Below are 10,090 nucleotides of genomic sequence, written 5' to 3'. Positions count from 1 at the left end.
CCGATGCTGTCATTTCAGGTACAGTCTGCCACAGAGATGCCTCTATATTATTTGATCCCGATTTCACCTATTCTTATGTGTCCTCGTATTTTTCTCATTATTTGGGTACACCCTGTGAGTTTCTTTCTTTACCTGTTCATGTATCTACCTCGGTGGGCGATAATGTTATTGTAGATCGTGTGTACCGGTCATGTGCAGTGACTATTGGGGGTCTGGAGACCCGAATTGATCTATTGCTATTGATCATGGTGGATTTTGATGTCATTTTGGGCATGGATTGGTTATCTCCGTGTAGTGTTATTCTAGACTGTCATGCTAAGACAGTCACTTTGGCTATGCCGGGTGTACCGCGGATCGAGTGGTGTGGTGTGACTGATTATGTTCCTAGTAGAGTGATCTCTTTCTTGAAAGCCCAGCGTATGGTTTGGAAGGGTTGTCTCTCGTATCTTGCCATCGTTAGGGATGTTGGAGCTGAGGCTCCCAGTATTGATTCTATCCCAGTTGTGAGGGATTTCTCTGATGTATTTCCTGCAGACCTGCTAGGCATGCCGCCGGACAGGGATATTGATTTTGGTATTGACCTAGTGCCGGGCACTCAACCCATTTCTATTCTGCCGTATCGTATGGCACCAGCAGAGTTGAAAGAATTAAAGGAGCAGCTTCAGGAACTAATAGATAAGGGGTTCATCCAGCCTAGTGTGTCACCTTGGGGTGCGCCAGTTCTGTTTGTGAAGAAGAAGGATGGCACTATGAGAATGTGCATCGATTATAGGCAATAGAACAGGGTAACAATTAAGAACAAGTATCTTCTACCTCGCATTGATGATTTATTCGACCAGCTTCAAGGAGCGAGGGTGTTCTCCAAGATTGATCTCCTTTAGGGTTATCACCAGTTGAAGATCAGGGATTCAGATATCCTTAAGACTGCTTTCAGGACTAGATATAGTCACTATGAGTTCCTGGTTATGTCTTTTGGGCTGACCAATGCCCCAGCAACGTTCATGTATCTGATGAACAGCGTGTTTCGGCCTTATCTTGATTCGTTTGTTATAGTCTTCATTGATGATATTTTGGTATATTCGCGTAGTCAGGAGGAGCACGCGGAGCATTTGAGGCTTGTGTTGCAGCGATTGAGGGAGGAGAAGCTTTATGCGAAGTTCTCCAAGTGTGAGTTTTGGCTCAGGTCAGTGGCGTTCTTGGGACACGTGGTGTCCAGTGAGGGGATTCAGGTTGATCAAAAGAAGATAGAGGCGGTGCAGAGTTGGTCCAGACCATCCTCAGCCACATAGATTCGTAGTTTTCTTGGGTTGGCAGGCTATTATCGCCGGTTTGTTCAGGGATTCTCATCTATCGCACTCCCTTGACCAAGTTGACTCAGAAGGGTGCTCCATTTATATGGTCGGACGAGTGTGAGGAGAGCTTTCAGAAGCTCAAGACAGCTTTGACCACAGCTCCAGTGTTGGTCTTGCCATCAGCTTCAGGTTCATATACCGTGTATTGTGATGCTTCGAGAGTTGGGATTGGTTGTGTATTGATGCAGGAGGGTAGAGTTATTGCTTATGCTTCTCGTCAGTTGAAGCCCCATGAGAAGAACTACCCCGTTCACGATTTGGAGTTGGCTGCTATAGTTCATGCATTGAAGATTTGGAGGCATTACCTGTATGGCGTATCTTGTGAGGTATTCACTGATTATCGCAGTCTTCAGCATTTGTTCAAGCAAAAGGATCTTAATTTGAGGCAGCGGAGATGGTTGGAGTTGCTTAAGGATTATGATATCACCATATTGTATTATCTGGGAAAGGCCAATGTAGTGGTTGATGCTTTGAGCCAGAAGGCAGTGAGTATGGGGAGTTTGGAATATATCCCAGTTGAGGAGAGACCTCTTACAGTTGATGTTCAGGCCTTGGCCAATCGGTTTGTGAAATATGAGCATCAGAGACCGGGTGGCTTGCATCAGCAGATGGTTATCCCCGAGTGGAAGTGGGAGAGGATCACTATGGATTTTGTTACTGGTCTTCCTCAGACTTTGAAGAAGTTCGATGCTATTTGGGTGATTGTAGACAGGCTGACCAAGTCCGCGCACTTCATTCCTATCTGTACTACTTATTCTTCAGAGCGGCTGGAAAAGATGTATATTCGGAAGATTGTTCGGTTGCATGGTGTCCCAGTTTCCATCATATCAGATCGGGGCACTCAGTTTACTTCCCAGTTTTGGCAGTCTATTCAGCGAGAGTTGGGTACTCAGGTGTAGTTGGGCACAGCCTTTCACCCTCCGACGGACGGGCAGTCCGAGCGCACCATTCAAATATTGGAGGATATGCTACGCGCCTGTGTTATTGATTTCGGAGGGTCATGGGATCGATTTCTACCACTTGTAGAGTTTGCCTACAACAACAGCTACCAGTCGAGTATTCAGATGGCTCCATATGAGGCTTTGTTCGGGAGGCAGTGTAGATCTCCGGTTGGTTGGTTCGAGCCCGGTGAGGCTAGGCTATTGGGGACACATTTGGTTCAAGATGCTTTAGATAAAATGAAGGTAATTCAGGAGAGACTCCGTATGGTGCAGTCGAGGTAGAAGAGTTATGCGGACAGGAAGGTTCGAGATGTATCCTACATGGTTGGTGAAAAGGTCTTGTTGAAGGTTTCACCCACGAAGGGTGTTATTAGATTCGAAAAGAAGGGAAAGTTGAGTCCGCGGTTCATTGGGCCTTTTGAGGTACTTCGGAGGATTGGGGAGGTGGCTTCTGAGCTTGCCTCGCCACCTAGCTTGTCGAGTGTGCATCCAGTTTTTCATGTTTCTATGCTCCGGAAGTATATTGGAGACCCGTCCCATGTTCTGGATTTCAGTACGGTTCAGTTGGAGGGTGATTTGACTTATGATGTAGAGCCAGCAGCCATTTTGGAGCGTCAGGTTCGGAAGTTGAGGTCAAAGGATGTAGCTTCAGTGAAGGTGCAGTGGAGAGGTCGGCCCGTGGAGGAGGCTACCTGGGAGACCGAGCGGGAGATGCAGAGCAGATATCCTCACCTATTTGAGGCTTCAGGTATGTTTCTTGACTCGTTCGAGGACGAATGTTTGTTTAAGTTGGAGAGGATGTGACGACCCGGCCAGTCGTCTCATGAGTTACTGCTCCGTTTCCCCCATTTCTGCTTCTTTATGCTTCGTTATCCGTGTTTTATGTGATCAAGTTGGTTAGTTTTCGTTCGGAGTGGATTTGGTAAGAAATGAGACATTTAGTCTCTTTTTAGAAAGTTTAAGTTGGAAAAGTCAATCGGATGTTGAATTATGGGTTAGAGGGCTCGGATGTGAGTTTCGATGGTTCGGCTAGCTTCGGGAGGTGATTTATGACTTAGGAGTGTGATCGGAATTGGTTTTGGAGGTCCGGTGTAGAATTAGGCTTGAAATTGCGAAGTTAGTATTTTGGCGATTTCCGGTTGGTAGGTGAGATTTTGATCAGAGGGTCGGAATAGAATTCTGAGAGTTGTTGTAGCTTCGTTATGTTACGACGTGTGTGCAAAGTTTCAGGTCATTCGGACGTGGTTTGCTTGGGTTTTTGATCAAAAGCATGTTTCGGAAGATTTTTAGAAACTTAGGCTTGAATTCAATGAGTTTTGGGTATTTTGATGTTGTTTGGGGTGTTTTGATGTTTGGATCAAGTTTGGATAAGGTATTGGGTCATGTTTGTGCTTTCGGTTGAGGTCCCGGAGGCCTCAGAGTGATTTTAGATGGCTAACGGGAAGAGTTGGACTTGTGCAATTGCAGATTTTCTGCTACTTCTGGTGTTTTCGCACCTGCGGTTTGGGGACCGCAGGTGCGGTATCGCAGATGCATTGATTTGGATCGCAGAAGCGGAAAGGCTGAGGGACGCTTGGAACCGCAGATGCGGAAGAAGGGCCGCACCTGCGAAGCCGCAGATGCGGATATTAGACCGCAGATGCGGTTAGGCGGGATTTAAGTGAATTCCGCAGATGCGGGGAAGTGACCGCAGAAGCGGTACCGCAGAAGCGGGTATTTGACCGCAGGTGCGGTTATGACTGGGCAAAAGGTATATATAGTTCTTCTTTGCGATTTTTGAAGGGTTTATTCATTTTAACTTAGTGCAGATCCAGGTGTTCCAGAGGCTGAGTTAGAACTTTCCCGTTGATCAGGAGTTGCCGGAGTTATCGAGGTAGCTGCATGGCGTCCGAAAGACCCGATTTCTCCTTTTATCTTATTATTTTCCGTATCCCTAGACATTTCTGTATTAGGTTGTTCAGACTTGTGATAGAGGCTCTTGACTTGTGACACCGGATCGGTGGGCTATGTAGTGGTATTATCTTTGACTTCCGCATATTTAATTTACTGTTTCAGACGTGTATTATGCTAAACTGATACTTAAACTATGTTAGCTGGTAATGAATTTTATAAGGAATTGGTTGAGGTTGGTAGTTTGTCAGGCTTGCCTAGCGGTGTGTTGGGCGCCATCACGACCAGGGTTGTGGTCGTGACAAGTTGGTATCAGAGCCTAGGTTACATAGGTCTCGCGAGTCATGAGTCGGTTTAGTTGAGTCTCGTGGATCGATACGGAGACGTCTGTATTTATCCACGAGAGGCTGCAGAACCTTTAGGAAACTTCACATTCTTGAAATTCTGATCGTGCGAGTTTGTTGATCCGAGTACTAAACTTCTGTTGTTCTATTCTCTCATAGATGGTGAGGACATGCGCTACTGGTCAGGGTGGACGACCACCAGTGCCACCAGCTGCCCTAGTTCAAGACCAGGTCCCCGTTGTGGATGCTGCAGCAGCACCAGTTCAGGCACCAGCTGTGCCTATTGTGATCCCAGGCCTTCAGGAGGCTCTAGCTCAGATATTATTAGTGTGTACCGGTTTGGCTCAAGCGGTCTCAGCTACTACGGCCGCAGCTACTTCACAGACCGGGGGAGGTATTCAGACCCCCGTTGCTCGCACACCTGATCAGGTTGTGCAGGGACTCTAGATACTGGGGGCACCTCTAGCCCAGCCGGTTGCACCAGCCCAGGAGTTTGTAGTACCACTGATGCCGGATGATGAGTAGCATCGACTTGAGAGGTTTGGTAGGCTCCAGCCTCCGACATTCAGCGGTGCAGAGGGCAAGGATGCTCAGGGATTTTTGGATAAGTGCTAGAGGATGCTTCATACAGCAGGGATTCTAGAGACCAGTGGTGTGGCATTTACCACCTTTCAGTTTTCCGGGGCTGCCTTCACTTGGTGGGAGGCGTATGAGAGGCGTAGGCCTGCTGGAGCAGCGCCCCTTACATGGCAGTAGTTCTCTGTTCTATTTCTTAAGAAGTATGTACCACAGTCACGACGAAAGGAGGTGTGTAGATAGTTTGAGCAGCTGCGTCAGGGGATATGATGGTAACGCAGTATGAGATGCGATTGTCTGAGTTAGCCCGACATGCAGTTTGGCTGGTTCCCACAGATCGAGAGAGGATCAGGAGGTTCGTTGATGGCCTCACATATCAGCTCCGTATTCTCATGACTAGGGAGAGGGTTACTGGTGCCACATTCGAGGAGGTGGTGGATATTGCCAGGGAGATTGAGTCTGTCCGTCGCCAGGAGCGAGAGGAGAGGGAGGCCAAGAGGCCTCGGGATCTGGCAGCTATAGTGGTGCTCCTTCGAGGGGCCAGTTTCAGCACGGCAGAGGCCGACAGTTTCGACATGGACAGTCTGATCGCTCAGGTTATCGTAGAGCTCCATCAGGTCATGGTTCCCACAGTTCGCACCAGGGCCATTCATAACTTAGTGCCCTTCCAGCTCAGAGCTCATCCCGTGCTCCATCTGTTCAGGGCTCTTCTATGCCGGGTTCATCTGCCGGTCATTCCGGTGCGAGGGGTTCCCTTCAGTCCCCATCTCCAGCACCGGGGAGTTGCTATAAGTGCGGGGAGTTTGGACATATGAGGAGGCAGTGTCCCCGCCGTGTTGCTAGTTCATCCCAACAGAGGGGCCAGTCATCAGCTTCGGCTCTAGGTTCTCCACCACCACCCGCCCAACCAGCTAGGGGTAGGGATCAGTCAGCGAGGGGTCGCCTAGAGGGGGAGGTCAATTAGGGGCAGTCGGGCCCGTTTTTATGCTATGCCAGGCAGGTCCGATGCCATTGCCTCCGATGCTGTCATTCAGGTATTATTTCAGTCTGCCACAGAGATGCCTCTGTATTATTTGATCCCGGTTCCACCTATTCTTATGTGTCCTCGTATTTTTCTCATTATTTGGGTACGCCCTGTGAGTTTCTTTCTTTACCTGTTCATGTATCTACCCCGGTGGGCGATAATGTTATTGTAGATCGTGTGTACCGGTCATGTGCAGTGACTATTGGGGGTCTGGAGACCCGAATTGATCTATTGCTATTGATCATGGTGGATTTTAATGTCATTTTGGGCATGGATTGGTTATCTCCGTGTAGTGTTATTCTAGACTGTCATGCTAAGACAGTCACTTTGGCTATGCCGGGTGTACCGCGGATCGAGTGGTGTGGTGTGACTGATTATGTTCCTAGTAGAGTGATCTCTTTCTTGAAAGCCCAGCGTATGGTTTGGAAGGGTTGTCTCTCGTATCTTGCCTTCGTGAGGGATGTTGGAGCTAAGGCTCCCAGTATTGATTCTGTCCCAGTTGTGAGGGATTTCTCTGATGTATTTCCTGCAGACCTGCCGGGCATGCCGCCGGACAGGGATATTGATTTTGGTATTGACCTAGTGTCGGGCACTCAGCCCGTTTCTATTCTGCCGTATCGTATGGCACCAGCAGAGTTGAAAGAATTAAAGGAGCAGCTTCAGGAACTCCTAGATAAGGGGTTCATCCGGCCTAGTGTGTCACCTTGGGGTGCACCGGTTCTGTTTGTGAAGAAGAAGGATGTCACTATGAGAATGTGCATCGATTATAGGCAATTGAACAAGGTAACAATTAAGCACAAGTATCCTCTGCCTCGCATTGATGATTTATTCGACCAGCTTCAGGGAGCGAGGGTGTTCTCCAAGATTGATCTCCGTTCAGGTTATCACTAGTTGAAGATATCCTTAAGACTGCTTTCAGGACTAGATATGGTCACTATGAGTTGCTGGTTATGTCTTTTGGGCTGACTACTGCCCCAGCAACATTCATGCATCTAATGAACAGCGTGTTCCGGCCTTATCTTGATTCGTTTGTTATAGTCTTTATTGATGATATTTTGGTATATTCGCGTAGTCAGGAGGAGCACGCGGAGCATTTAAGGCTTGTGTTGCAGCGATTGAGGGAGGAAAAGCTTTATGCGAAGTTCTCCAAGTGTGAGTTTTGGCTCAGGTCAGTGGCGTTCTTGGGACACGTGGTGTCCAGTGAGGGGATTCAGGTTGATCCAAAGAAGATAGAGGCGGTGCAGAGTTGGTCCAGACCGTCCTCAGCCACAGAGATTCGTAGTTTTCTTGGGTTGGCAAGCTATTATTGCTGGTTTGTTCAGGGATTCTCATCTATCGCATCTCCCTTGACCAAGTTGACTCAGAAGGGTGCTCCATTTGTATGGTCGGACAAGTGTGAGGAGAGCTTTCAGAAGCTCAAGACAGCTTTGACCACAACTCCAGTATTGGTCTTGCCATCAGCTTCATGTTCATATACCGTGTATTGTGATGCTTCGAGAGTTGGGATTGGTTGTGTATTGATGTAGGAGGGTAGAGTTATTGCTTATGCTTCTCGTCAGTTGAAGACCCATGAGAAGAACTACCCCGTTCACGATTTTGAGTTGGCTGCTGTAGTTCATGCATTGAAGATTTGGAGGCATTACCTGTATGGCGTATCTTGTGAGGTATTCACTGATCATCGCAGTCTTCAGCATTTGTTCAAGCAAAAGGATCTTAATTTGAGGCAGCGAAGATGGTTGGAGTTGCTTAAGGATTATGATATCACTATATTGTATCATCCGGGAAAGGCCAATGTAGTGGCTGATGCTTTGAGCCGGAAGGCAGTGAGTATGGGGAGTTTGGAATATATCCTAGTTGAGGAGAGACCTCTTGCAGTTGATGTTCAGGCCTTGGCTAATCGGTTTGTGAGATTAGATATTTCGGAGCCCAGTCGGGTGTTGGCTTGCGTGGTTTCTCGGTCTTCTTTATATGAACGCATCAGAGAGCGCCAGTATGATGATCCACATTTGCTTGTCCTTAAGGACAGAGTTGAGCATGATGATGCCAGAGATGTGACCATTGGTGATGATAGAGTGTTGAGGATGTAGGGCCAGATTTGCGTTCCCAATGTGGATGGGCTTCGGGAGTTGATATTGGAGGAGGCCCATAGCTCGCAGATTCCATTCATCAGGGTTCCGTGAAGATGTATTAGGATCTTAGACAATATTATTGGTGGCGGAGAATGAAGAAAGATATTGTGGGGTTTGTAGCTCGGTGTCTAAATTGTCAGCAGGTGAAATATGAGCATCAGAGACCGGGTGGCTTGCATCAGCAGATGGTTATCCCCGAGTGGAAGTGGGAGAGGATCACTATGGATTTTGTTACTGGACTTCCTCGGACTTTGAAGAAGTTCCATGCTTTTTGGGTGATTGTAGACAGGCTGACCAAGTCCGCGCACTTCATTCCTATCTGTGCTACTTATTCTTCAGAGCGACAGGTAGAGATATATATATTCGGGAGATTGTTCGGTTATTTGGTGTCCCAGTTTCCATCATATCAGATTGGGGCACTCAGTTTACTTCCCAGTTTTGGCAGTCTATTCAGCAGGAGTTGGGTACTCAGGTGCAGTTGGGCACAACCTTTCACCCTCAGACGGACGGGCAGTCCGAGCGCACCATTCAGATATTGGAGGATATGCTACGCGCCTGTGTTATTGATTTCGGTGGGTCATGGGATCGGTTTCTACCACTTGCAGAGTTTGCCTACAACAATAGCTACCAGTCGAGTATTTAGATGGCTCCATATGAGGCTTTGTACGGGAGGCGGTGTAGATCTCCGGTTGGTTGGTTCGAGCCCGTTGAGGCTAGGCTATTGGGGACAGATTTGGTTCAGGATGCTTTAGATAAAGTGAAGGTAATTCAGGAGAGACTCCGTACGGCGCAGTCGAGGCAGAAGAGTTATGCGGACAGGAAGGTTCGAGATGTATCCTACATGGTTGGTGAAAAGGTCCTGTTGAAGGTTTCACCCACGAAGGGTGTTATGAGATTTGGAAAGAAGGGAAAGTTGAGTCCGTGGCACATTGGGCCTTTTGAGGTACTTCGGAGGATTGGGGAGATGGCTTATGAGCTTGCCTTGCCACCCAGCTTGTCGAGTGTGCATCCAGTTTTTCATGTTTCTATGCTCCGGAAGTATATTGGAGACCCGTCCCATGTTCTGGATTTCAGTACGGTTTAGTTGGAGGGTTATTTGACTTATGATGTAGAGCCAGCAACCATTTTGGAGCGTCAGGTTCGGAAGTTGAGGTCAAAGGATGTTGCTTCAGTGAAGGTGCAGTGGAGAGGTCGGCCCGTGGAGGAGGCTACCTAGGAGACCGAGCGGGAGATGCAGAGCAGATATCCTCACCTATTTGAGGCTTCAGGTATGTTTCTTGACTCGTTTGAGGACGAACGTTTGTTTAAGTTGGAGAGGATGTGACGACCCGGCAAGTCGTCTCATGAGTTACTGCTCTGTTTCCCCCATTTCTGCTTCTTTATGCTTCGTTATCCGTGTTTTATGTGATCAAGTTGGTTAGTTTTCGTTCGGAGTGGATTTGGTAAGAAATGAGACACTTAGTCTCTTTTAAAAAAGTTTAAGTTAGAAAAGTCATCCGGATGTTGACTTATGGGTTAGAGGGCTCAAATATGAGTTCCGATGGTTCGGTTAGCTTCGGGAGGTGATTTATGACTTAGTAGTGTGATCGGAATTGGTTTTGAAGGTCCGGTGTAGAATTAGGCTTGAATTGGCGAAGTTAGTATTTTGGCGATTTCCGGTTGGTAGGTGAGATTTTGATTCGAGGGTCGGAATGGAATTCCGAGAGTTGCTGTAGCTTCTTTATGTTATTTGGGACGTGTGTGCAAAATTTCAGGTCATTCGGACATGGTTTGCTTGGGTTTTTGATCAAAAGCGTGTTTCGGAAGATTTTTAGAAACTTAGGCTTGAATTCGA

This window comes from Nicotiana attenuata, chromosome 6 (genome assembly GCF_001879085.1).
Source record: "Nicotiana attenuata strain UT chromosome 6, NIATTr2, whole genome shotgun sequence".
In the NCBI taxonomy this organism is placed as follows: Eukaryota; Viridiplantae; Streptophyta; class Magnoliopsida; order Solanales; family Solanaceae; genus Nicotiana; species Nicotiana attenuata.
Note: the sequence above shows the minus strand (reverse complement) of the source record.